The 26,034-nt window shown below is 37.0% G+C and overlaps 1 long non-coding RNA gene across 2 annotated transcripts in view; it reads right to left on the reverse strand.

The window, feature by feature from the left end:
* LOC143672623 (uncharacterized) overlaps positions 1–25,590 on the reverse strand; it is a 42,855-nt gene extending 17,265 nt beyond the window's left edge. For both annotated transcript variants that reach the window (XR_013169921.1, XR_013169922.1), the window contains exon 1: positions 25,412–25,590. This is a non-coding gene — a long non-coding RNA (uncharacterized LOC143672623). The remainder of the gene's footprint in view (positions 1–25,411) is intronic.
* Positions 25,591–26,034: the final 444 nt, after the last annotated feature.

The raw sequence follows: 26,034 nt of genomic DNA on the forward strand, positions 1-26,034 counted from the left end.
ATGATTATCTCAATTGATGCAGAAAAGGCATTTGACAAAATTCAACATCCTTTCCTGTTGAAAACACTTTAAAGGATAGGAATAGAAATGATAAAGGGAATATATGAAAACCCCACAGTTAATATCTACCTCAATGGGGAAAAACTGAAAAATTTCCCCCTAAGATCATGAACAAGACGAGGATGTCCACTATCACCACTTTTATTCAACATTGTGTTGGAAGTTCTAGCCAGAGCAATTAGACAAGAAAAAGAAATACAAGGCATCAAAATTGGAAAGGAAGAAGTAAAACTCTTACTGTTTGCAGATGATATGATACTATATGTCGAAAACCCTAAAAAAATCCACAGCAAAACTACTACAGCTAATAATTGAGTACAGCAAAGTGGCAGGTTACAAGATCAACACTGGAAAATATGTAGTGTTTCTATACATTAGTAATGAACAATATGATGGGGAAATCAAGAAATGAATTCCATTTACAACTGCAACCAAAAGAATAAAATATTCAGGAATAAATTTAACTAAAGAGACAAAAGACCTATACAAGGAAAACTACAAGGAATTGTTAAAAGAAATCACAGAAGACCTAAATAGATGGAAGGTAATACCATGTTCATGGATTGGAATACTAAATATAGTTAAGATGTCAATTCTACCTAAATTGATTTACAGATTCAACGCAATACCAATCAAAATCCCAACAACTTACTTTTCAGAAACAGAAAAACCAATAAGCAAATTTATCTGGAAGGGCAGGGTGCCCGAATTGCTAAAAGTATCTTGAGGAAAAAAATGAAGCTGGAGGTCTCATACTGCCTGCCTTTAAGGCATATTATGAAGCCACAGTGGTCAAAACAGCATGGTACTGACATAAAGATAGCTATATTGACCAATGGAATCGAATAGAGTGTTCAGATACAGACCCTATTATCTATGGAGAACTATCTTTGATAAGGCAGTCAAGCCAACTCACCTGGGACACAACAGTGTCTTCAATAAATGGTGCCTAGAGAACTGGATATCCATATGCAAAAGAATGAAAGAGGACCCACATCTCACACCCTATACAAAAGTTAACTCAAAATGGATCAAAGATCTAAACATTAGATCTAAGACCATAAAACTGTTAGAAGAAAATGTAGGGAAATATCTTATAAATCTTACAAGAGGAGGTGGTTTTCTAGACCTTACACCCAAAGCAAGAGCACTGAATAAATAAATAAATGGGAACTCCTCAAAATTAAACACTTTTGCACATCAAAGAAAGTAAAAAGACAGCCTACACAATGGGAGACAATATTTGGAAATGACATATCAGATAAAGGTCTAGTATCCAGAATTTATAAAGAGATTGTTCAACTCAACAACAAAAAGACAGCCAACCCAATTACAAATAGGGCAAAAGACTTGAACAGACACTTCTCAGAAGAGGAAATACAAATTGCCAAAAGGCACATGAAGAGATGCTCAACTTCCCTGGCCATTAGAGAAATGCAAATCAAAACCACAATGAGATATCATCTCACACCCACCAGAATGGCCATTATCAAGAAAACAGAAAATGACAAGTGCTGGAGAGATGTGGATAAAGAGGCACACTTATCCGCTGTTAGTGAGAATGTCAATTGGTGCAACCACTGTGGAAGGCAGTTTGGTGGTTCCTCAAAAAGCTGAATATAGCCTTGCCATATGACCCAGCAATACCATTGCTAGGTATCTACTCAAAGGACATGAGGGCAAGGACACAAACAAACAATTGCACACCAATGTTTATAGCACCATTATTTACAATTGCAAAGAGATGGAAACAGCCAAAATGTCCATCAACAGACGAGTGGCTAAACAAACTGTGGTATATACATATGATGGAATATTATGCAGCTGCAAGACAGAATAAAATTATGAAGTATGTAACAACATGGATGGACCTTAAGGACATTATGCTGAGTGAGATTAGCTAGAAACAAAAGGACAAATACTGTATGGTCTCACTGATATGAACTGACATTAGTGAATAAACTTGGAATATTTCATTGGTAACAGAGACCAGCAGGAGATAGAAATAGTGTAAGATATTGGGTAACTGGAGCTGAAGGGATACAGATTGTGCAACAGGACTGAACATAAAAACTAAGAAATGGACAGCACAATATTACCTAATTGTAATTCAATTATGTTAAAATACTGAATGAAGCTGAATTTGAGAATGATAGAGAGAGAAGGGCTGGGGGTACAAATGAAATGACAAGGAAAGATATACGATAAAGATTGAGATGATATAATTTAGGAATGCCTAGAGTATATAATGATACTGACTAAATGTACAAATTTTTAAAAAGTATTTGCATGACATAGAACAAAGGAATGTCATTACTGCAAGGTATTGAAAATAGATGGTAATTAATATTTTAAAATTTTACCTTATGTGTGAGACTAAAGCAAAAAGTGTTTATTTGGTACAAAATTTATATTTTGACTAGTGCATTTCCTAATATAACTTATGTAGATAGCTTGGTTGAGCACCATAAGTTCATGGAACCATGGTTAGGAGATGAGATTTTGTTGGTTTGTCCAGAGTGATGCCCCAATGAATCCCAGAGGGATTTGATCAGTGAGTGGAAAAGTATTTGCAAAGTCTCCTTTGGGGAATGGTGAGAACGGGGAAAAATTCAACTTCCCTAAGTTGAATTCTTTTTTTTTTTTTTTTTTAAAGAGGGAGGAAGGGAAGGAAAGACAGAGAGAAGGAAGGAAGGAAGGAAGAAAGGGAAACATCTTTAAACATTTTCTTGTTTTATTGTATTTTGTTTGTTTGTTTGTTTTTTACATGGGCTGGGGCCGGGAATCGAACCGAGGTCCTCCGGCATGGCAGGCAAGCACTTTGCCCGCTGAGCCACCGCGGCCCGCCCCCCTAAGTTGAATTCTTGATATTCTCACAAACAGTGTGGACAACCAAAGTTATAGGCTGAGCCTCCAGTCTTGGCGTTTGTTCATATGAAACGTAACCCCACAAAGGATAGGTCAAATCTACTTAAAATTTAGGCCTAAGAGTCACCCCCAAGAGAGCCTCTTTTGTTGCTCACTTGTGGCCTCTCTCTCCAGCCAACATACAAGCAAACTCATCACCCTCCCCCTGTCTATGTGGGACATGACTCCCCAGTGGTTTGGACCTTCCTGGCAACATGGGACAGAAATCCTAGAATGAGCTGAGACTCAGCATCAAGGGATTGAGAAAACTTCGACCAAAAGGGTTAAGAGTGAAATGAGACAAAGTGTCAATGGCTGAGAGATTCAAAACAGAGTCGAGAGGTTATCCTGGAGGTTATTCTTATGCATTAAGTAAATATCACCTTGTTACTCACAATGTAATGGAGAGGATGGAGAGAACTGCCTGAAAATGTAGAGCTGTGTTCCAGTAGCCATGTTTCTTGATGATGACTGAATAATGATACAGCTTTCACAATGTGACTGTGTGGTTGTGAAAACCTTGTGTCTGATGATCCTTTTATCTACCTTGTCAACAGATGAGTAGGACATACAGAATAAAAATAAATAATAGGGGGAACAAATGTTAAAATAAATTTAGTTTGAAATGCTAGTGATCAATGAAAGGGAGGGGTAAGGGGTATGGCATGCAAAATCTTTTTTTTTCCTGTTGTTTTATTTCTTTTTCTGTTGTCTTTTTCTAAATTGATACAAATGTTCTAAGAAATGATCATGATGAATATACACCTATGTGATGATATTGTGAATTACTGATTATACATGTAGAATGGAATTATCATATGTTAAGTATGTTTTTGTTAATTTGTTTAAATAAAAAAAAAGAAAGAACAAGGATATTCACTTATGTAACCACCCACCTTAAGTACAAGTATCATGTGAAGAAATTTAACCTTGAGGTAACACTTAACAGTCTGTAATCCAATTTTTTCATATGTCCAAATAATGTTATTTTGGGCATTTTCTCCTCCATTATTAGGTACAGTCCAAGATCATGTATTGCCTTTAGTTGTTATCTCTCTACTCTCTCTCTCTATATATATATACATATTTTAAATCATGTAAACATATATACAACATGAACACCCCATCTCAATCACTCCCAAACATACAATTCAGTGGGATTAATCACACTCACAAGGTTGTGCAACCTTACCCACCTTCCATTACTGAACTTTCCCATCACCCCATTCAAAAACACTGCACGCATTATGCATTAACTCTTCAGTCTCTCTCCTTTCCACATAACCTAAACTCTTTCTGTCTCTATGAATTTGTATGTTCTAGTTATTTCACATAAGTGGAATCATCCAAAATCAGTCCCTTTGTGTCTGACTTAAAAAAATTTTTTTAAAGCAGAAACTCAGAAGGATAGAAGAATGGAAAAGTTGTCAACTGGAACAAAATTTTGAAGTGGAACTCAGATGGACATAAGCTCAATGAATTTAGTAGACCCAAGCAATGAATCCCTAAGATGGCAATGCAGAAAACTATCAACTCAACTTACTCTGCAGAATCCCTGTAAGGCTCTACATTGATCCCACCAGAGCCTTAATGTGAATGAGGATGGGAGGATGGAGAAGGGTGCTCAGGGCTAAAATAAAAAGGATTATTGTTAAGTCTAAGAAGCAGATACATCTTCATTATACTCAAAATGGTCAACTGCCCCTCATCAAACCCAACAAAAGACTGAGCCCCTCACAGCCCCTGGACTAAGGAACACACCAAGTACAGTTACAGAAGTTCAATGCTAAAAACAGAAAGACTACACAGACAAACCAGATGCTGTGCCCTTTCGCCCACCAAGTAATGCTGACAGCTGGGCCTTTAACTCCCAGGAGTACGATTAATACGCACAGTGTCTTCAAGGAGACTCTAACCAGCCTAAGAGACAAGAACCTAAAGATACTGTACTAGATGATCATCCTAGAGCACTAGTTCTCAAGGGGGGAGCTCTCCACACACACCCCTGCACATATGGCAATGTCTGGAGACATTTCTGTTTATCATACTGAGGGTGGAGGTGGGGGCACCACTGGCATTTGGTGGGTAGAGACCAGGGATGCTGCTAAATATCCTCCCCCAAAACAAGGAATTAGTCCATTCAAAATGTCAATAGTGCAGAGGTCGAGAAACCCTGCTCTACAGCTGTACTTCTCAAAGTGTGGTTCCCAAATGAACAACATCAGAATAAACAGGGAACTTGTTAGAGACACAAATTCTCAGGCCCCACCCCAGATAAGTAAATCAGAAACTCTGGGATGGGCCCCAGTAATCTATGGTTTAAAAGGTCTCCCAGCTGATTCTGAGGCACTAAAGCTTGAGAACCACTGTTTTTGGGTATTACAGTTTAATTCTCTCTCTAAGAACCTGATAAAAAGGCCTATTCCAGGTAACTACAAACCTACAAAAAAATGCAGGAAATAAAAGAATCTGTTAAATGACATCAAAAGGAAGCAAACTCTAAAATCAACAAAACACACCAAAAAAGTGACTTCAACAAGTAAAGTGCTAAGAGGAAAAAAGCAGACGGCAGGAAACAAATCATAACAAACTTAAAATAATTAAAATTATCTACAGATCAATAACAGAAAAGTTATCTAGTAAATCCCCACATACTTAGAAATTAAGCAATACACTTTTGAGTAAATTCTTAAGCCAAAGAGGAAGTTTCAAGGAGAAATTATAAAACATTTAAAAATGAACACAAATAAAAATCATTTTATCAAAATGTATAGGATGCACTTAAAGAATTACTTAGGGGGAAATTTAAAGCATTTTCAAAATAAAAGGTCTCAAATCAATAATTTAAGTTTTAACCTTAAGAAACTAGGAAAAAGCAAACTAAACCCAAACAAGGAATTAATAAAAATGAGAACAGAAATCAACAAAACTGAATCAGAGCAACAAGAGAAAACTTAAAGTATCAATAAAATCTATAAACTTTCAGCTAGACTGACCAAGAAAAAACAAAGAGAAGACATAAATTACCACAATCAGGAACAAATGAAGGGACTGAATCCAGACTTGAGACATTAAAAGGATAATAAGGGGATGCTCACACACAAATAAATATGCAATAACTTAGATGAAATGGACCAATTCCCCAAAAGATGTAAACCACCAAAACTTATCCAATCTTTCCTGAAAACGTAAGAGGGAATACTTCTTAATTCATTTCATGTGGCCAACATTACCCTGATACAAAAACCAAGAGACAGTGTAAGAAAACTACAAACCAGCATCTCTCACAAACAGAGATGCAGAAATCCTCAACAAAATATTAGCAAGTCAAATCCAATAACTCTTCATGACTCAAAAATGTGAAGTTGATTCAACAATCAAAAACTAATCCCTGTGATTTTATATTTGTATTTTTTAACTTCAAATTAACTGAAAATATTGTCTTTAGAATTAAAATAAGCATCAATAGGGATTCCTACTGTCTACATAATAAAATGTGAATGTCATAGAAAAAATCAATCTCTATAAATTATTTTAATAGACAAAAGAAGAAAAACCACACTATGGTCATCAACAGATGTTACTAGAAAAGCATTTGACAGTTTTAATTCATGACAAAACTCTCGGCAAATGAGGAATGAAAGGGAACTCCCTAGACTTGTTAAAGGGCATCTACAAAATGATCTACATATGATGTCATCCTTAGCTAAACGTTTTCTTCTAAAATCAGGAACAAAGCAAGGATATCCATATTTACCACTTCTATTTAACACCATACTGAAAGTCCTAACTAATGCAATAAGGCAGAAAAAGGAAATAAAGACATACATGTTGGAAAATAAGGAAAAAGAAACAAGAAATTCATCAACCACTTGAATGTATGATGCTTATTTTCATCCCAAATTAAAAAGAAATCCTTTTTAGATAATAGCAAAAAGTGTAGCTGAAACAAGACTGGCTTGTTAATTGTCAAAGCTGAGTGAAGGATACTTAGATAATTTATTATTATCTCTATTTTATATGTGTAAAATTACACATAATAAAAAGTTAAGAAATTAAAGAGGTGGAATAACTGGCGATTTTAAATTTTATGTCCAGTGAAAAGTATCCTTCAAATTAAATTGAAGTAGACATTTGTGACATACAAAAAACAGAGAACTTACAGAAAGGAAAAATAAAAAAACAAAACAAAACAGAGAACTTGTTACCCAGAAGACATACACTAAAGGAAATATTAACGAATGCTCCTTCATACATAGGACATGATTCCCAGGGGTGTGGACCTTCCTGGCAACGTGGGACAGAAATCCTAGAATGAACTGAGACTCAGCATCAAGGGATTGAGAAAAACCCTAGAATGAGCTGAGACTCAGCATTCACAGATTGAGAAAACCTTCTCGACCAAAAGGGGAAAGAGTGAAATGAGACTAAGTGTTGATGGCTGAGAGATTCGAAACAGAGTAGGGAGGTTATCCTGGAGGTTATTCTTATGCATTAAGTAGATATCACCTTGTTATTCAAGATGTAATGGAGAGGCTGGAGTGAACTGCCTGAAAATGTAGAGCTGTGTTCCAGTAGCCATGTTTCTTGAAGATGACTGCATAATGATATAGCTTTCACAATGTGACTGTGTGATTGTGAAAACCTTGTGTCTGATGCTCCTTTTATCTACCTTGTCAACAGACGAGTAGAACATACGGAATACAAATAAATAATAGGGGGAACAAATGTTAAAAATAAAAAATAATAATAAATAAATTGATATCTGGGTGAACAGCTTTGAATTTCCTGTTCTCCCTCTCCACACATTAAGGTTGGTAGACAACACTTTTTTTAAAATCATGATACAATATGTATACAATAAAGTATGTAAAACACACACACACACAAAAAGAATGCTCCTTCAGACATAAAAATGACCCAAGCAAAGGAATAAAAAACTACAAAAAGGGTGTATTTGAGGGTAAATCTAAATAAGAACTGATTAAGGAAACATAAATAATAATGTCATGCCATTTAATAGAAAGAAAGAGAAGGAAAAAAGAAGAAAGATAGCTAGGTTGCTACAATAATAGCAGTTATGTAGAGGAGAGATGGGGTAGATAGATCAGAGAGAAAGTAAGAAAGTAAGCTAAGCTAGCTAGCTACAATAAGATAAGTCCAGTGCAGGCTGCAGGGCGGGCAGGTAGACGGAATTCAATCACTGAAGGTTCTCGCATTATATGGAAATAAGTCAAAGTACTTATTTAGACATTGTGTAAGTTGAGGCGCATTTGATAATTAATTGCTAGGATAACTACTAATAGTAAAAACAGCATGTATCTACTAAGCTACTATGGAAGCAAATGGACCATACAAAACAACTGAAAAGAAGAAGAGAAAATAAGAGCACAGAACAGGCAGGAAAAATAGAAATCAAATATACAATGGTAAACTTAAACAAAATATTTCAATGATTATTTAACAGACTCTATGGTAAAAGACAAAAATTCTCAGAATGAATTTTAAAAGCCCAACTTGAGACATGATTAAAATATAAAGGAAAAGAAAGTTTGAAAGTAAAAACAGTCCATGTAAAACCTAACTAACCAAAGAAAGCCAGTGAAGCTATTCTAGTTGACAAAGATTATAATGCTGAAACAGTACTGGACTAGGACATTTCAACATTATAAAATGTTCAATTTCTAGGAAAATAAAACTTCAACTGTACATGTATGTAAGATATCTTTACAATACATAAATAAAAAAAGAATAGACAAATCCATAAATTCAGCAGAATTTAACACATTTCTCTAAGTAATGATAGAAACTGGCATATAAAACAATTACTAAAAATGTAAAAGATGATTTGTAAAACATAATTAAATAAACAGCTCAAATGACATGTAAATACTGTACTGAACAAGAGAATAAGCATTCTTTTGAAATACACTTACAAAATTAGACCATATGCTAAGTATAAAGCAAGTCAACATGATTCAAAAAACTAAAATCTTATAGAGTATGTACTCTGACTACATGCTATTAAACAGTTCCAAAAATATAACCAGAAATAAATAAAGTGCTGCTTTATTTATTGCAACAGGAGTAACTGCTGTTCTATGAACTTCAGAGATTGCTGCTCTTTTGTCTATCAGGTCTTAACTGTCCCCACCAGATAAGATGTCTTGTCAGACCTGCTTATAGGTGATCATCTCTTATTCTTGAGTGATCACTTCTGTTACTGTTTCTCCTACTCAAAACAAGGGTTTCTTCATCCCAATTTCTTTCAGATGATCTACCAAGACAAGGCATATTTTAGCTTTAGTAAAATATGTTAGTAATAAGAAACTCAAACCCAGATTTTAGAACAAACACCTACAAATCAACAAGAAAAAGATACAGTCCAATAAAAACTGGTCAAAAACTTAAAAAGGAACTTCACAAAAATGACATCAAAATAGCTAATAAAATTCAGGAAAAAGTGCTCTCTGAATGAATAATCAGATAACTTCAAATTAAAATCAGAGATACATATATTTAATGGTCCAATTTAAAAACTAATAATACCCAAATACTGCCAATATTGATGTAAATCAATCAGAACCCACATTCACTAGCAATAGAAGTACAAACCGATGCATTTTGGAAAAATATTTCCCAGGAGAAGCTGAACATATGCATACCCTAGGGCCCAACAATTCACACCTGGGGTTTCATCTAACAAATTATGTGTCCAAAGGTGCACCAAAAGACACATTCAAGGAAGTTCACAAAAATTACTTATATTAGCAAAAAACTTGAACCAATCAAATGTTCATCAATTGCAGACTAAATTGTGATATATTGATTTTATTGAATGTTATGTACAATGACAGAAATCGAACTGACAACCACATGTCATCATGGATTCCTCAATGTATAGCAAAAGAAGTCAATAACAAATGAACATAATCTTTGATTTCATTTATATAAAGTGTTCTTTTTTTAAAAAAAGAACCAAATCCATGTGTCAAAGTGAAAATAGTGTATACCTTTGGGAAAGGTAGCGACAGTAAACAATCACAAAGGGACTTCTGAGGTATGGGCAATGTTCTACCTCTTGACCTTTGTACTAATACATGGAGATGTACATTTATGATGTGTGCATCCTTCTGTGCCATACTTCAATGAAAACAGCTTTTAAAAGTTGACTTGAGAATGTCCTGTACATAAGAAACAACAGGAAGTCAAAATTCAGGTAGCCAACTTTCCTGAGCATTCCAAATTCAAGTGATTCACTAGAAAGCTAAATATGCCTTGTCTTGGTAGATCATCTGAAAGGAATTGGGATGAAGAAACCCTTGTTTTGAGTAGGAGAAACAGTAACAGAAGTAATCACCCAAGAATAAGAGATGATCACCTATAAGCAGGTCTGACAAGAGCATCTTATCTGGTGGGGACAGTTAAAACCTGATAGACAAAAGAGCAGCAATCTCTGAAGTTCACAGAACAGCAACAGTTCACTTGAGCCCTTTGTAATATTTAAGAACTAGAGCATCCTTCTCTTTAAGCATGGTTACAAATGTCAGGATTTTAAGGATAATCAGGACTTTCTGGAGAGACTAAGGGATTCTCTAACATGTTCTAGATGCGGAAGAGTATAATCCTATGGCACACATACAAAAAATCATTTACATCCCTATTTTACATCCCTATTTTATTAGGCAGCTACACTGCATCTGACACCTATCTCTTTCAATTCTCACCACAAAACCTGAGGTAACCAAAGTACCGACAGACCCATGAGAAACCATCTTCTCTTACAGAACTACAGAGCTGTTAACAATTAATGGCATTGATACTAGAATCTTCCAAACTCATGGAACTCTTGGTTCTGAATGCTACCAAAGGTAATTAGTATTAGTTTATGGTACTTCATGCTGAAAATCAGAAAACATTTTCCCAGGAAAACATTATTTTACAAATGGTAATAAGGCACAGCTATAATTCTAGTACTATATGTTCAAAAGTGAACTGCATAGTGACCACCAGTCTTTATAAAACATTCAGTTTGTATAAAAATTAAATTTGAAATCATAAACAAGCACTGCCAAACAATTCAGGGATTTTAACTACCCAGTAGAAGACCAATGTGTTACTGATTTGTTCTCTATAAAGTATCCAAAGCTTAAACCAAACCAGTAAAAAAAAAACAGGAGATAAATAACTCTTTATAAATTCAGCTGTCACTCCATCTGAAACAAAATCAAAGACATCTTAATTTTAATTGGACCATAGCAAATAGATATGATGTAATTTTCCAAATAAACTATATAGATCTTTTAAAATCCAAATATGATCAATTTAAAACACTGCTGTTTCATCTAAATGACTTGTAGAAGGGGTAAAAATTCTGCACATATTTCAGGTGTCTTTAAAACTTCTATTTTGCTCCCCTCCCCTCAAACAAAAAAAAAAGCAGCAGGAAATTGTTTACACTGGCTTCAAAATTTCTAGAATTTTTTTATCTAACATTTGAACTTTACTTTCATGTCTGATCTTTATCTACGGGGCTTTTATTAAACAACAACACAAAATCGTTTAAGCTAAGTATTTACGTGGAAAAAATTTTTAATTAACAATCTTGGAAAATCTCAAACCTGCTTTAAACAAAGACAACCCAGACACTATCCCTCTGCAGACACACAAAATTCATTGCAACAAATGACACAACGTGTTTTCATCTCATATCTAGAGAAGAATGGAAACCAGGAAGGAACTTGTAATTTTTATTATTTCCAACTTTAGTATTTAAGTATATATATGTACACACACACACACACACATACACTTAACTTTTTCCTTAACTTCATGTGGCCACCAACTCAAATTGAAAAATACATGACAGAATGGATCTCTAAGGATCCACAATTTCTACAAATACATGTGGTTCCTATTCTGGTTTTGCACAACCTATGATGTAACCAACAGGCCAGGAGTTGAAAACTGAGATACTTTCTCACCAACCACAATATCAAATATTTTCATGCACCTCAAAGAATCTGCTGATTTGAAATCAATCCAGCATGTAGAAAACAATAATCAGGAGCCCCTCCATTACTCAACATTGTCTAAACATCAGATTTCACATCAGTGGGTTCTCCAACTAGTTGAAGTTTATCCACTATGAGCACCAAAACTGTTTTCAATTCTATTGACTATAACTTACTTTTGATAATACTGAGTTACCGGTATGAATAGCAATTGCTATTCTGCAATTTAGTGATTAGGTTTCAGACTCTCAAGGTATTCATATCTGCTTTTCTACCAGACTGTCAGTTCTTGTCTTAAAACTAAATTAAATTTAAATTTTGCTGTTTTTAATCTATGGAAGAAATGGCAAATAAATAACCAAGAGTTAGAAAATGATAAAAAAAATAGAACACAGAAAGAATTTTCTGTCCTGAAATGAAACATGTAAGATTTAATAAAGTAATAACTTTTTATGATACCAATATCAGCTGTTCAGGGCCCACTTTGCTTACTTCCTGTTCTTGACTGTTTGGGAGAAGAAAATGAAACACAAAAATGGTGTGAGATGGGGAGAATAAAAGTATAACTACATTAGAAAAGAATGTTTTGGAGACACAGACCTGAAATCAATTCTTGATTCTGTCACTTAACTTAGCTGTTGTGACCTTGCCACTGAGCTTGTTTCCTCAATTGTAAAATTGATACATTTTTCCTGTACAACTGATGGGAGAATTAAGAAATATGTGAAAAACGCTTAGTTACAGCATTCACACACATGTAATGATCAAATATTGTTAACATAAACTGTGAACTAGAAACATTTTAAAAATGGAGTTAATCTGATTTTAAAATGGTTAAAGAAACATTGTCACCCCTTACATTCCCACAATCCAAACCTGCATATAAACAGTCTCTGCCTCTTTCTTTCTGTGCCAGTTTGAAAGGATGTATGTACCCCAGAAAAGCCATGTTTTAATCTAAATTCCATTTTGTAAAGGCAGCCATTTCTTCTCATCCCTATTCAGTATTGTATGCTTGAAACTGCAATTAGACCATCTCCCTGGAGATGTGATTTAATCAAGAGTGGTCATTAAATTGAATTAGGTGGAGGCATGTCTCCACCCATTTGGGTGGGTCTTGATTAGTTTACTACAATCCTATAAGAGATTCAGAGAGAGCAGAGTATGCTGCAGCAACACAAAACAGAGAGTCCACCAGCCAGTGACCTCTGGAGATGAAGGAAAATGCCTCCTGGGGAGCTTCACAAAACAGGAAGCCAGGACAGAAAGCTAGTAGATGATGCTGTGTTCACCATGTGCCTTTCCAGATGAGAGAGAAACCCTGTGTTCACCATGTGCCTTCTCACTTGAGAGACAGAGACCCTGAACTTCATTGGCCTTCTTGAACCAAGGTATCTTTCCCTGGATGCCTTTGATTGGACATTTCTATGGACTTTTTTTAATTGGGACATTTTATCAGCTTTAGAACTGTAAACTAGCAATTTATTAAATTTTCCTTTTAAAAAGCCATTCTGTTCATGGTATATTGCATTCTGGCAGCTAGCAAACCAGAACACTTTCATTAAATAAAAAAACTTATTAAATAGAAAAACCTTGCAATCTATCAAAAGAATAAACCTTAATTAAGCTCTGGAGATAAAACACAAACATTAACTTCATTTCCTGTAGAACCAAACACAAACAACAAGAATTTTTTGAACAGATATATGAACAATATACAACATTCAACATTTGCCATTATTTTAACTCAAAATTCCTTCAAGGATCTGTTCTATTTTTCAATCAGTTCTTTATTTAAAATTGCTAATGTCATATAAAAACATGTTCATGAAAGATAAATTACCCATATGCAATAGGTATCCAAATGCCTGACATTTGATTACCTTATTTAAAATATTACATAAATCTAACAAAAGACGTCAAGTATGAAAAGCAACTACACTGAGGAACAGGTATATGAGGAAGGCATCTTTTTATAAACATAAAATTGAACACATAGCCACAAATGTTAGTGCATATTATATATAAAAATCTATTTTCCAAAAGAGTTTCTATGATCTAAATCTAACAAAGATCAACAAACTAAAAATGTCTCACTATGCATATGCTATGCTTCCTTCTACTCCAGAAACTTAAAACATAATTCACTGGCAAACAAAAAGGTAAAGGAGGAAAGAAACCAATAGAAGTACAGCATATAAACTTTGCACATACTATGTCACAAAATCCTCCAAATGACCCACTAATACCCAGGTATTATATCACATGTTAAAAACGTAGCCACCTCTCAGTGGCAGTTCTTGCATGCAGTGCCAGAGACCTGGGTTTGATTACCGGTGCCTGCCCATGCAAAAAATATAAAACATAGCCATCAAAGATGGCAGAGTGGAGTGGACTGAATTCACCCCTGCTCCATATCTTGAATTCACAAGATAGGATGGGGGAGGGTAAAGAAAGACCAGGACTGTGGTCCCAGGGCATGAGTAATCAAAAAGGGTCTCCACAGTGTTTGGGGGAAGACAGAGAAGGGGGGTTCAGGATGAGGAAAGCAGGGTGGGTCAGACAGACCATGATCCCCCTACTGGGGGTGGAGTGCAGTGCATACTGGAGGGCACTGACCATCCTTCCACTCCAACCTGCCCTAGCTGCTGAAGAGACCTCTCTGAACAGCCCAACAGCTAGCAGCATCCGTGGGGGGCCCAAAGATGGCCTTGGCTGTCCACTACAAGAGCCGTGCCTCCCAGACTTTGGGAGCAGTCTCTGGTCAGGTGCTAGAAACAGCCATCCCCGGGGGGTGCAGAGTGGGGAGGATCTGCCATATGCTGTTTACAAGAGATGCATGTTAGACCCAAGGACACAATTAGATTGACAGTGAAAGGATGGAAAAAGATGTTCTGTGCAAGCTGTAACCAAAAGAAAGCAGTAGTAGCTACAGTAGTATCATATAAAATAGACCTTAAACGTAAAGATGTCATAAGAGACAAAGGACAGTACATATTAATTAAAAAGGGACAATTCACCAAGAGGAAATAACAATCATAAATATTTATGCTCCCAATCAAGGAAATCCAAAGTACAGGAGGCAAACACTGGCAAAACTGAAGGGACCTGTAGACATTTCAAAAATAACAGTAGGAGACTTCAATACATCACTCTACACTATATATATAGGACAACCAGAGAATCAACAAAGAAACAGAGAACCTAAAAAATGGGAGACTGAATTAGATCTAATAGACATAAATATATTATTACACCCCAAAACACCAGGATATACGCTCTTTTCTTTTTTTTTTTAATACATGGGCAGGCACCGGTAATCGAACCCAGGTCCTCTGGCATGGCAGGGAAGCGTTCTTGCCTACTGAGCCACCACGGTCTGCCCTATACCCTCTTTTCTAGCACACATGGAACATTCTCCAGGACAGATCATATGCTGGGACACAAACTGGGTCTTTATAAATTTAATAAGATTGAAATTATCCAAGGTACTTTCTCTGACAACAATGGAATGAAAGCAGAAATTAATAGTCACCAAAGAACCAAAGCTTTCACAAATATATGGGGATTAAACAACACACTCTTAAATAATCAGTGGGTCAAAGAAGAAATTGCTAGAGAAATTGGTTAATATCTGGAACGAATGATAATGAGACTACAACACATCAAAACTTATGGGATGTGGCAAAGACAGTGCTGAAAGGGAAATTTACTGCAATAAATGCCTATATTAAAAAAAACAATGATCAACACTTGAGTGCTTAAATGCTCACCTGGAGAATTGAGAGAAAAAAACAGCAAACTACTCCCAAAGCAAATAAAAGAAGAGAAATAACAAAAATTAAAGCAGAAATAAATAAACTGGGGAACAATAAAACAACAGAAAGAATCAACAAAATCAAAAAGCTGGTTCTTCAAGAAAATCAATAAAATTGATGAATGCCTAGACTAACAAAGAAGAAAAGAAGATGCAAATAAAATCAGAAATGAGAAGCAAATCACTACCATGGACCCTGAAGAAATTTTTAAAAATCATAAGAGAACACCATGAACTAGACAACTTGGGTGAAATGGAAAAATTCCTAAAAATACAAGAACTACCTATACTGACTAGAGAAGAAACAGAAGGGCTCGATAAACCATTTACAAGTAAAGAGATCCAATTAGTTGTCAAAAATCTTCCCACAGTAAGGGGTATGATATCTATGAATTTTTTTCTGTTTTCTTTTTATTGCTTTTCCTGAATTGATGCAGATGTTCTAAGAAATGATCATGATGATGAATATTTTAAAAAAAAATCTTCCCACAAAGAAAAGTCCAGGACCAGATGGCTCCACAAGGGAATTTTATCAAACATTCAGGAAAGAACGAACACCAATCCTGCCCAAACCCTTCTAAAAAATAATAGAAAAAGAACACTAATTCATTTTATGAAGCTAACATCACTCTAATACCAAAATCAGATACAGACAATACAAGAAAGGAAAACTACAAACCAATCTCCCTAATGAATATAGATGTGAAAATTCTCAACAAAATAATAGCAAATCAGATCCAAAGACACATTATAAGAATTGTATCACATGACCAAATGGGGTTTACACCAAGAATGCAAGGGTGGTTCAAGAGAAGAAAATCAATCAATGTAATACAGCACATTAACAAATTGAAAGGGAAAAATCACACAATCATATCAACTGATGATAAAAAAACTGACAAAATTCAGCATCCTTTCCTGATAAAAACACTTGAAATGATAGGAATGAAAGGAAACTTTCTCAATTATTATAAAGGGCAAATATGAAAAACCCACAGCCAGCATCATACTTAATGATAAGAGACTGAAACCATTCCCCCTAAGATCAGTAACAAGACAAGGATGCCAACTGCCACCATTATTATTCAATGTTGTACAAGAATTCTTAGCTGGAGAGATTAGTCAGGAGAAAGAAATATAAAAGGTATCCAAACAGGAAAGGAAGAAGTAAAATTTTCATTATTTGCAGATGACATGATCCTTTTCTTAGACACCCCAGAGTAATCTACAGCAAAGCTAATGGAGTTAAGAAACAAATTCAGCCAAGTGACAAGATACAACAAGATCAGTGTACAAAAATCAGGAATACCTCAATACACAATGACCCAGTTGAGGAGACAATTAAGGAAAAAATCCCATTCACTATAGTGACCAAAAGAATCAAATATCTAGAAATGTACACAGAAAATTACAAAACATTGCTAAAAGAAAAGATGAAAAGACATTCCACACTCATGATTTTAAGAAGGCTGATGTCAATTCTACCCAAATTGATCAATGCAATATCAATCAAAATTCCAACAACCTACTTTGAAGACTTGGATAAGCTAGTTATCAAATTTATTTAGAAGGGAAAGAGGCCTTAAATAGCTAAAAATATCTTTAAAAAGAAGAGCAAAGTAAGAGCTAACACTTCCTGCCTTTAAAGCTTACTATAAAGTCACAGTGGTGAAAACACAAAGACAGAAGTTACCTCCCAGTGGAATCGAACCAAGACTGCGAAGATAGACCACCAAATCTATGGACAACTGATCTTCAGTAAGGCCCCGAAATCCAATGAACTTGGACTGAACAGTCTTCTCAATAAACATGCATGGTAGAATTGGATATCAATAGCTAAAAGAATGAAAAAAGACCCCTATCTTACCCCCTATATAAAAATAATAACAATGGCTGCAATTAAACAGAAAAATAGAGGATATGGAGAAATTGGAATACTTATTCACTGTTGGCGGGAATGTATAATGGTGCAACTGCTATGGAAGACAGTCTGGCAATTCCTTGGAAAACTAAATATTGAGATAACCCATAACCCAGCAGTACCAATACTTAGTATACACCCAGAAGAGCTGAAAGCAGTGACATGAACAGACACATGCACCCAATGTTCATGGAAGCATTATTTACAATAATTAAAATTACAGAAACAATCCAAGTGCCCATCAATAGACAAGTGGATAAACAAAAATATGGTATGTACCTATGATGGAATATTATGCAGCAGTTAAGACCAAATGAGGTCTCAAAGCATATGACAACGTGAATGAACCTTCAGGACATAATGCTGAGTGAACTAAGAAAGACAGAAAATGACAGATACTGTATGATTTCAGTATTATGACTTCGGTAAAAGTAGTCTCACGTTACATTATAGAATATAGCAGACTGTATTGGTCAGGGTTCTTTAAAGAAATAGAACCAAAGAAAATATCTGTAAATATGAGATTTACAAAGGTTGGTCTTATGACTGTGGAAACAGAAGTCCAAAATCTGTAGGACAGGCTGTCAAGCTGCAGCTCCAGTGAAGGTTTTTTGTTTGCTTTACTGTATGCTACTTTTTTCTTTTAAATTTTTATTAATAAAACCAATTGTTCTAGTTTGCTAGCTGCTGGAATGCAATATACTAGAAATGGAATGGCTTTTAAAAAGGGGAATTTAATGAGTTGCTAGTTTACAGTTCTAAGGATGAGAAAATGTCCCAATTAAAAACAAGTCTATAGAAATTTCCAATCAAAGGCATCCAGGGAAAGATACCTTGGTTCAAGAAGGCTGATGAAGTTCAGGGTTTCTCTCTCAAGTGAGATGGCACACGGCGAACACAGTCAGGGCTTCTCTCTTGGCTGGAAGGGCACATGGCAAATATGGTGTCATCTGCTAGCTTTGTCTCCTGGCTTCCTGTTTCATGACGCTCCCCAGGAGGCGTTTTCCTTCTTCATCTCCAAAGGTCGCTGGCTGGTGGACTCTCTGCTTCGTGGTGCTGCAGCATTCTCTGCACTCTCTGAGTCTCTCATTCTCCAAAATATTTCCTCTTTTATAGGACTTCAGAAACTAACCAAGACCCACTCAAATGGGTGGAGACATGTCATCCCCTAATCCAGTTTAACAACCATTCTTAACTAAATCACATCAACCAGGGAGATGATCTCATTACAGTTTCAAATATACAGTACTGAATATGGATTATTCTACCTTTAAGAAATAGGATTTATATCAAAACATGGCTTTTCTTAGGGGGCATACTTCCTTTCAAACCAGCACACCAATCAACATACAATATGAACATTTTTTCATCACATAGTTGTATATTCATCATGATCATTACTTAGAACATCTGCATCAATTCAGAATAAGAAATAAAAAGAAAATAGAAAAAAATCATACATACCATACCCCTTACCCCTCCCTTTTACTGATCACTAGCATTTCAATCTACTAAATTTATTTAAACATTTGTTCCCCCTATTATTTATTTATTTTTAATCCATTTGTTTTATTCATCCATCCATACTGTAGATAAAAGAAGCATCAGACACAAGGTATTCACAATCAGTCACACTGCTAAAGCTATATCGTTATATAATCATCTTCAAGAAACATGGCCACTGGAACACTGCTCTACATTTTCAGGCACTTCCCTCCAGCCTTTCCATTACATCTTGACTAACAAGAGGATAACTATTTAATGCATTAAAAAAACCTCCAGGATAACCTCTCAACTCCATTTGGAATCTCTCAGCCATTGACACTTTATTTTGTCTCATTTCTCTCTTCCCCCTTTCAGTCAAGAAGGTTTTCTCAATCCCTTGGTGCTGAGTCCCAGCTCATTCTAGGATTTCTGTCCCACGTTGCCAAGGAGGTCCACACCCCTGGGAGTCATGTCCCACGTACAGAGGGGGAGGGCAGTGAGTTTGCTTGTCATGTTGGCTGAGAGAGAGAGGCCACATCTGAGCAACAAAAGAGGTTCTCCTGGGGGTGACTCTTGGGCCTAATTTTAAGTAGGCCTTAAAATTTTTTTAAGGCCTTCGTGGGGTTGAGTTTCATATGAACAAACCCCAAGACTGGGTCTAATGAAAGGTTTTAAGGAACTCCACAGGAGAGGTTCACTGGCTGAAAAAAAAACAGTGAAAATGTCTCTCTCCTTGATTAATAGTTTATCTGATTAGATTATCCTGTTGGTGGGAGATGTCCTTTAGTTGATGGTAGATGTAATCAGCCACAGCTGCAATCAACTGACTGATGATTTAATAAACTAGCCTTCTGGTTTATCAACCAGACATGAAATAGCCTTGTAGCAACAGTCAAGCCAGCACTTTCAGGACCAGACAAGTGGACACATCACCTGACCAAGATGATACCAGAACCTAACTATCACACAGACCTAGAGCCACTCCAAAGCTGGAGATGGGGAAAGGATACCCAAAGAGGCTGAATTCAATGCAAGCAAATAGAAATGATGAGCTAATTAGTGGGTTTATAAGTAACACTGTCATAGTGAAGGTGAATATGATTTAAAGAGGATGTATCGTAGTACCATGTATATCAACAATTAAACCTACAATCATAAATAAGTTCTCACATGAACTATTTCAAAGGTTCGTTACTGGACAAATAGTCAACAGTAGAGGGGTATGGGGAAAACTAAGCCAATCTGGCTGGGTCTAAGGTAAATTGGAATACAGGGTAAAAGATGATAGTGTATGCACTCTAGACCTCCATTTACTGTATGAGACCAAGGCAGAGTATATGAGATCTGTCTAGATAGCTCATTTTAGCAACCCAAACTCCAGGAGTCCAGAACAGGAAAGAGACTTTGTAATTTTGTATAACTTAATATAATAACAGGTTACATCTCAGACTATAGTCAGCTGATACTTTAAAAATATTGGGAAGTCCCTTGAGGGTCTGAAGGGAAAAACAAATTTTTAAATTACAAATGTGACTCATAATATTTCTATTGGACAGCACTGTTCTAGAAGTCTTGCTAAACTTTGCAATGAGGAATTTGAGGGACAGCCTAACAAGCTCTAGAACACAAAGCCCTAATGCCATAAAGACAGCGGTCAGCAATTTTTCCCTTTTACAAGGGATAGACAAAATATTTTCTACTGTGTGTGCCATACTGGCCTATTCTGAAAGCAGCCATCAGCACATAAATAAATGGAAGGTCTGCCACACTTTGCCCAACCCCTGCCCTAAGATAATCTACTGTAAGTAATGGCTCCTACCAGCTCAGACTATCAAATTTTCAGGAATTTTGTGAGGCATTTTCATTTTGATAGCTTGAAATCTACCATCGTGAGAGTATTTACACCATGGAAATTAGAAAACGCTATGAGTCAAGGCTTTTCTTCCTGGAAAGCTAGTTGAAAAACATTCACTAGCAAACTGCACACAGTATGTAAAAAATTCAGTTCTCCTATATAATTAAATTTATGTTAGTTGTGTACCATCCTTGAGGAAAAACTGGCAAGTCATTCAAATCATTTTCTGTGTTCTGTGCTTCATATGAGGATCAATGGCTAAGAAAAGTTGTAAAAGAACCATAAGCAGAGAGAAGACAAACATCCTGAGGCAGTCAAGAGTTGTGGTTGGAGAGTGAGCAAAAGGGAGAGCAGTTTAAGATGACATGGCAAGAGCCATGAAATTATATGTACATAAGGCCTAATAGCACCCAGTAAGGACTCAACAATAAGTAGTTACTGTTAAATACATATTATTATGCATGATTACCTAGATTCATTTGTAAGCAAATATTACCAAGTATTCGGCTCTGGTGACACAACAGTTAACAGCTACAGTCCCATCTTTACAGAAAGCAGTAATCAAATAATCATATAAATATATAAAATTTAAAACTAATGAATGTTATGACAAAAAAACAAGGATCTCTGAGAAAATGCAATAGGGAATCCCAAACTACCCTCGACAGTCAGGGACAATTTCCATAAGAAACTGACCTTTGCACTGAATTTGAGGATGAGGAGGAATGGAAAGCACGGGAGGCAGCTCAGGTAGCAAGAACAAACTGTACAAAAGTTCTGAGGCAGGACAAAATTTCTAACAGGTAAAGGAACTAAAAAGTCAATGTGACTGGGCATGACCAAATTATCAGGCTGAGCCCTCAATCTTGGGATTCACCTCTATGAAACTTATTCCTGCAAAAGATATGCTAAACCTACTTAAAATCAGGCCTAAGAGTTACCCCCAGATAACCTATTTTGTTGCTCTAAGCCACATAGCAAGTGAACTCCCTGTTCTCACCCTGTCATGGGACATGACTACCAAGAGTATAAATCTCCCTAGCAATGTGGGACAGAAATCCCAGGATGAGCTGGGACCCAGCATCAAGTGACTGAGAAAACATTCCTGACCAAAAACAGGGAGAGAGAAATGAGAATAAGTGTCAGTGGCTGAGAGATTTCCAACAGAGTTGAAAGGTTATCCTGGAGATTATTCTCATGCATTATATAGATACCCATTTTTAGTTTATGGTTTATTGAAGTGGCTAGAGGGGAGTACCTGAAACTGTAGAGCTGTGTTTCAATAGCTCTGTTTCTTGAAGATGACTGTATAATGATACAACTTTTACAGTGTAACTGTGTGACTGTGAAAAACTTGTGTCTGATGCTCTTTTTATCTAGGGTATGGACAGATGAGTAAAAAATATGGGTAAAAAATAAGCAAACAATAGGGGAAACAATAAATAAATTATTTATTAAAAGAAATTGGGTAGACAGAAATACTAGTTGTGAATGAGAGGGGGGGTAAAGGGTATGATATATATGAGCTTTTTCTATTTCTCCTTTTTATTTCTTTTTCTGGAGTGATGCAAATGTTCAAAAAAGTTGTCATGGTAATGAATACACAACCATGTAATGATATTGTGAGCCACTGACTGTACACTATGTATGAGATATCTGTTAAGTTTCATCAATTTAAAAACAACAACAACAGAAGAGGGAAGTACCTGAAAGTGTTGAACTGTATTCCAGTAGCCCTGCTTCTTGAAGATAATTGTGTAACTATACACCTTTTACTATGTGACAGTGTGTTTGTGAAACCTTGTGTCTGAAGCTCCCTTTATCTAGGGTATGGACAGATGAGTAAAGAAATAAGAGCAAAAAGTAAATAAATAATAGGGAGGACAAGGGGCAAAAAAAGGGGGGAGATTGAAATACTAGTGGTCAATGAGAGGGAGGGTTAAGGTGTATGGGATGTATGAATTTCTTCTTTTTTTCCTTTTATTCCTTTTTCTACAGTGATGCAAACGTTCTAAAAATGATCATGGTAATGAATACACAATTATGTGAAGAAATTGTGAGCCACTGATTGTATACTTCGGGTGAAATCCATGTGTGTGAAAACACCTCAATAAAATATATTTTTTAAAAAAGTCACTGTGGCTTTTGATTGTATACCATGTATGGAATGTATGTATGTGAAGATTTCTCAGTAAAAATATTTAAAATAAAAATAAAAAGGCAATGTGGAAGAATACCTGGGTTCGATTCCAGGCCATGTACCCCCCAAAAAAGTCAATGTGGCAAGAACCAAGGGAGCAAGAGGAAGGAATGCATCAGCAGGGAATGGAGAGGTAGGCAGAAGGCTTATCATCATGCAAAACCTCTCAGTCCATGTTAATATTATTCTAAGAGCAGTGGGGAAGCCATTAGAGTTTCACATAGAAGGTGTCCTGCTTGATTTAACATTTTTCAGAGATTAGTCCAGGAAGGAATTGGGGCGAGAATAACAGAAAAGTGGAGATATCAACCAGTAAGCTACTATCCACTAGACTAGCAAAGCAGTTCTCAAACTTTTTGGTTCCAGGATAACTTCACTCTTTTCCAAACTGTGAACCTCCAAAAGCTTTTGCTTATGTAAGTTATATCTATAGATATTTATAGTATTAGAAACTAAAACTGAGAAATCCTTAAAATGTTAATTCATTTAAAACTAACAATCTAACACATCCAATATATAAAATGAACTCCAAACAGGATAAATTCAAAAAGATATGTACCATACCATGTTATAAGCAAACTGTTGAATGGCAAAGATAAAGATTTCCGAAAGCCACAATAGAGAAGGAATAAAACACATACAAGGGCACCTGAATAAGATTAAATGCCAACTTCTCTTCCAAAACCATAGAGGCAAGGCAGTGCAAAGATAAGTGCTGAAAGCAAAAGAAACTGCCAACCAAGAATTCTATATCCAACAAAATTAAGCCTTTCAAAAATGTGAGATTAAGACATAACCAGATAACAAAAGCTGCAGACTCTGCCACTACTAGGCTTGCCCTGAAAGAAATGCTAATTAGAATTTTCCAAATTGAAGGGAAATCTCCCAACAGACGATTGAAGCCACACAAGGAAACAAAGATCTCTGGTAAAGATAATAGCATGAATAAATATAAATTTAAACACAAATGATTGCATTCTTGGTCTGTAAGCCCACTTCTCACTTGCTATAGGATCTAATAAAAGGCAAATTCACAAAACGTAATGATATATCAGTGGTTTGACTCATTATATGGAAACGTAATTTGTGACACGAACTACATCAAGGTGGAGGGAAAAAGGGGTATAGGTATACAGTTTGTGTCTACTCCTTTTTTTTTTTTTTTCACATGGGCAGGCACTGGGAATGAACCCAGGTTTCCAGCATGGCAGGCGAGAACCACTGCGCCACCATCGCCCACCCAGCTACTCTTGAATTTAACATGGTATCAAAGCAAACTAGATTGTTACAGATTTAGGATTTAAGCTCATGGTAACCAAAAAACGATTATTCAAGAATACACAAATTCACAGAGACACAAAGTAGGAGTGCAGGTTACTAGAAGTGGGGAGCAGGGGTAATGGGGAGTTCATGCAAAATGAGTATAGGGTTTCTGATTGGTGTGAAGATAAAGTTCTAACAGCCTGGTGGTGAGGATACCTAATACTATGACTAATTCCAATGAATGGTATACTTGGGAGGGGTTGGGATGGGAAGATTTATGTTATATACATCTTTATACAATTAAAAAAAGAAAGAGAAAATGACAAATGTAATACAGATACTGGGTGGGAACTAAGAACGGAGGAGAAAGGGCTCAAGGACACTGTCGCAGCCTAAGGAAAAATTGTTAAATTTCTTGAATTCGATAACTGCACATAAGGTGATTACATAAATTAATAACCTTGTTCATAGGAAATTACATAGAAGTATTATGTATACAACTTGCTCTCAAATGTTCAGAAAACAGATGACAGATGAAGGCAAAATGCTAAAATAGTGGATCTAAGGATAAAGAAGGTGGGGTATACTGGAGTACTCTGCATGGGGCTTGTATTTTCTAGGAGCCCAGCTGTGGTAACAGCACTTCCCTTTCAGCCTCGTAAGGTCGGTTCTCCTTGAGGTCAGGGAAGCTATAGACATTACCATGGTCCCCAGGGTCTGAGGAGACCCCTGAAACCACGTGGGGAGAGAGAAGAACCGCTAGTCCGCTGTGGCTGAATCCTCTTAATATGGCGGTGGGGGTGAGCACCGGCTCAGTCTCAGGAGGAGGCGAGAACACTAGCTGGGGTGTACGGGAGGGACTTACGTGAACAGCCGAACACCCACTGACCTGGCTTGTTTATGCTGCGGCCGCACCGGCGTCCATGGACCAAGGTGAGCACGGCCTCCCCCCGCTAGCGGCTTTGGGCGAGTCCTGCACAGCAGTGCGTGAGCTCCATCCTCTCTCCCTCTTGGCTGGGCGAGCACCGCGTCCTCCCTCTCTCTCGGCTGCGCGTGCGCCCCGCCCATCCTCCCTCTCGGCCGCGCGTGCGCCCCGCCCAACCTCCCTCTCGGCCGCGCGTGCGCCCCGCCCATCCTCCCGCTCGGCCGCGCGTGCGCCCCGCCCAACCTCCCTCTCGGCCGCGCGTGCGCCCCGCCCAACCTCCCTCTCGGCCGCGCGTGCGCCCCGCCCAACCTTCCTCTCAGCCGCGCGTGCGCCCCGCCCCACTTCATGGCGCGCGCAAGCCGGCGGCCTGGGCGTGCGGTGGGAGCGGTGCAGTGCAGACGTTGTCCGGGATGCGGACAGGTGCCGCCACCGCCGCCGCCTGGCCCGCCACCTGGCCCGCCACCGGAGTTTGCTTGAAAACACCCCAGCGGCTGGCGGCGAGGGATACGCCGTACGCCCAGAGAGGAGCTGCCGGCTTCACAGGCGCCGAGCCGGGTGGTGCAGCTCGGCCCGTTCCTGTCAACGCC

This window comes from Tamandua tetradactyla, chromosome Y (genome assembly GCF_023851605.1).
Source record: "Tamandua tetradactyla isolate mTamTet1 chromosome Y, mTamTet1.pri, whole genome shotgun sequence".
Lineage (NCBI taxonomy): Eukaryota > Metazoa > Chordata > Mammalia > Pilosa > Myrmecophagidae > Tamandua > Tamandua tetradactyla.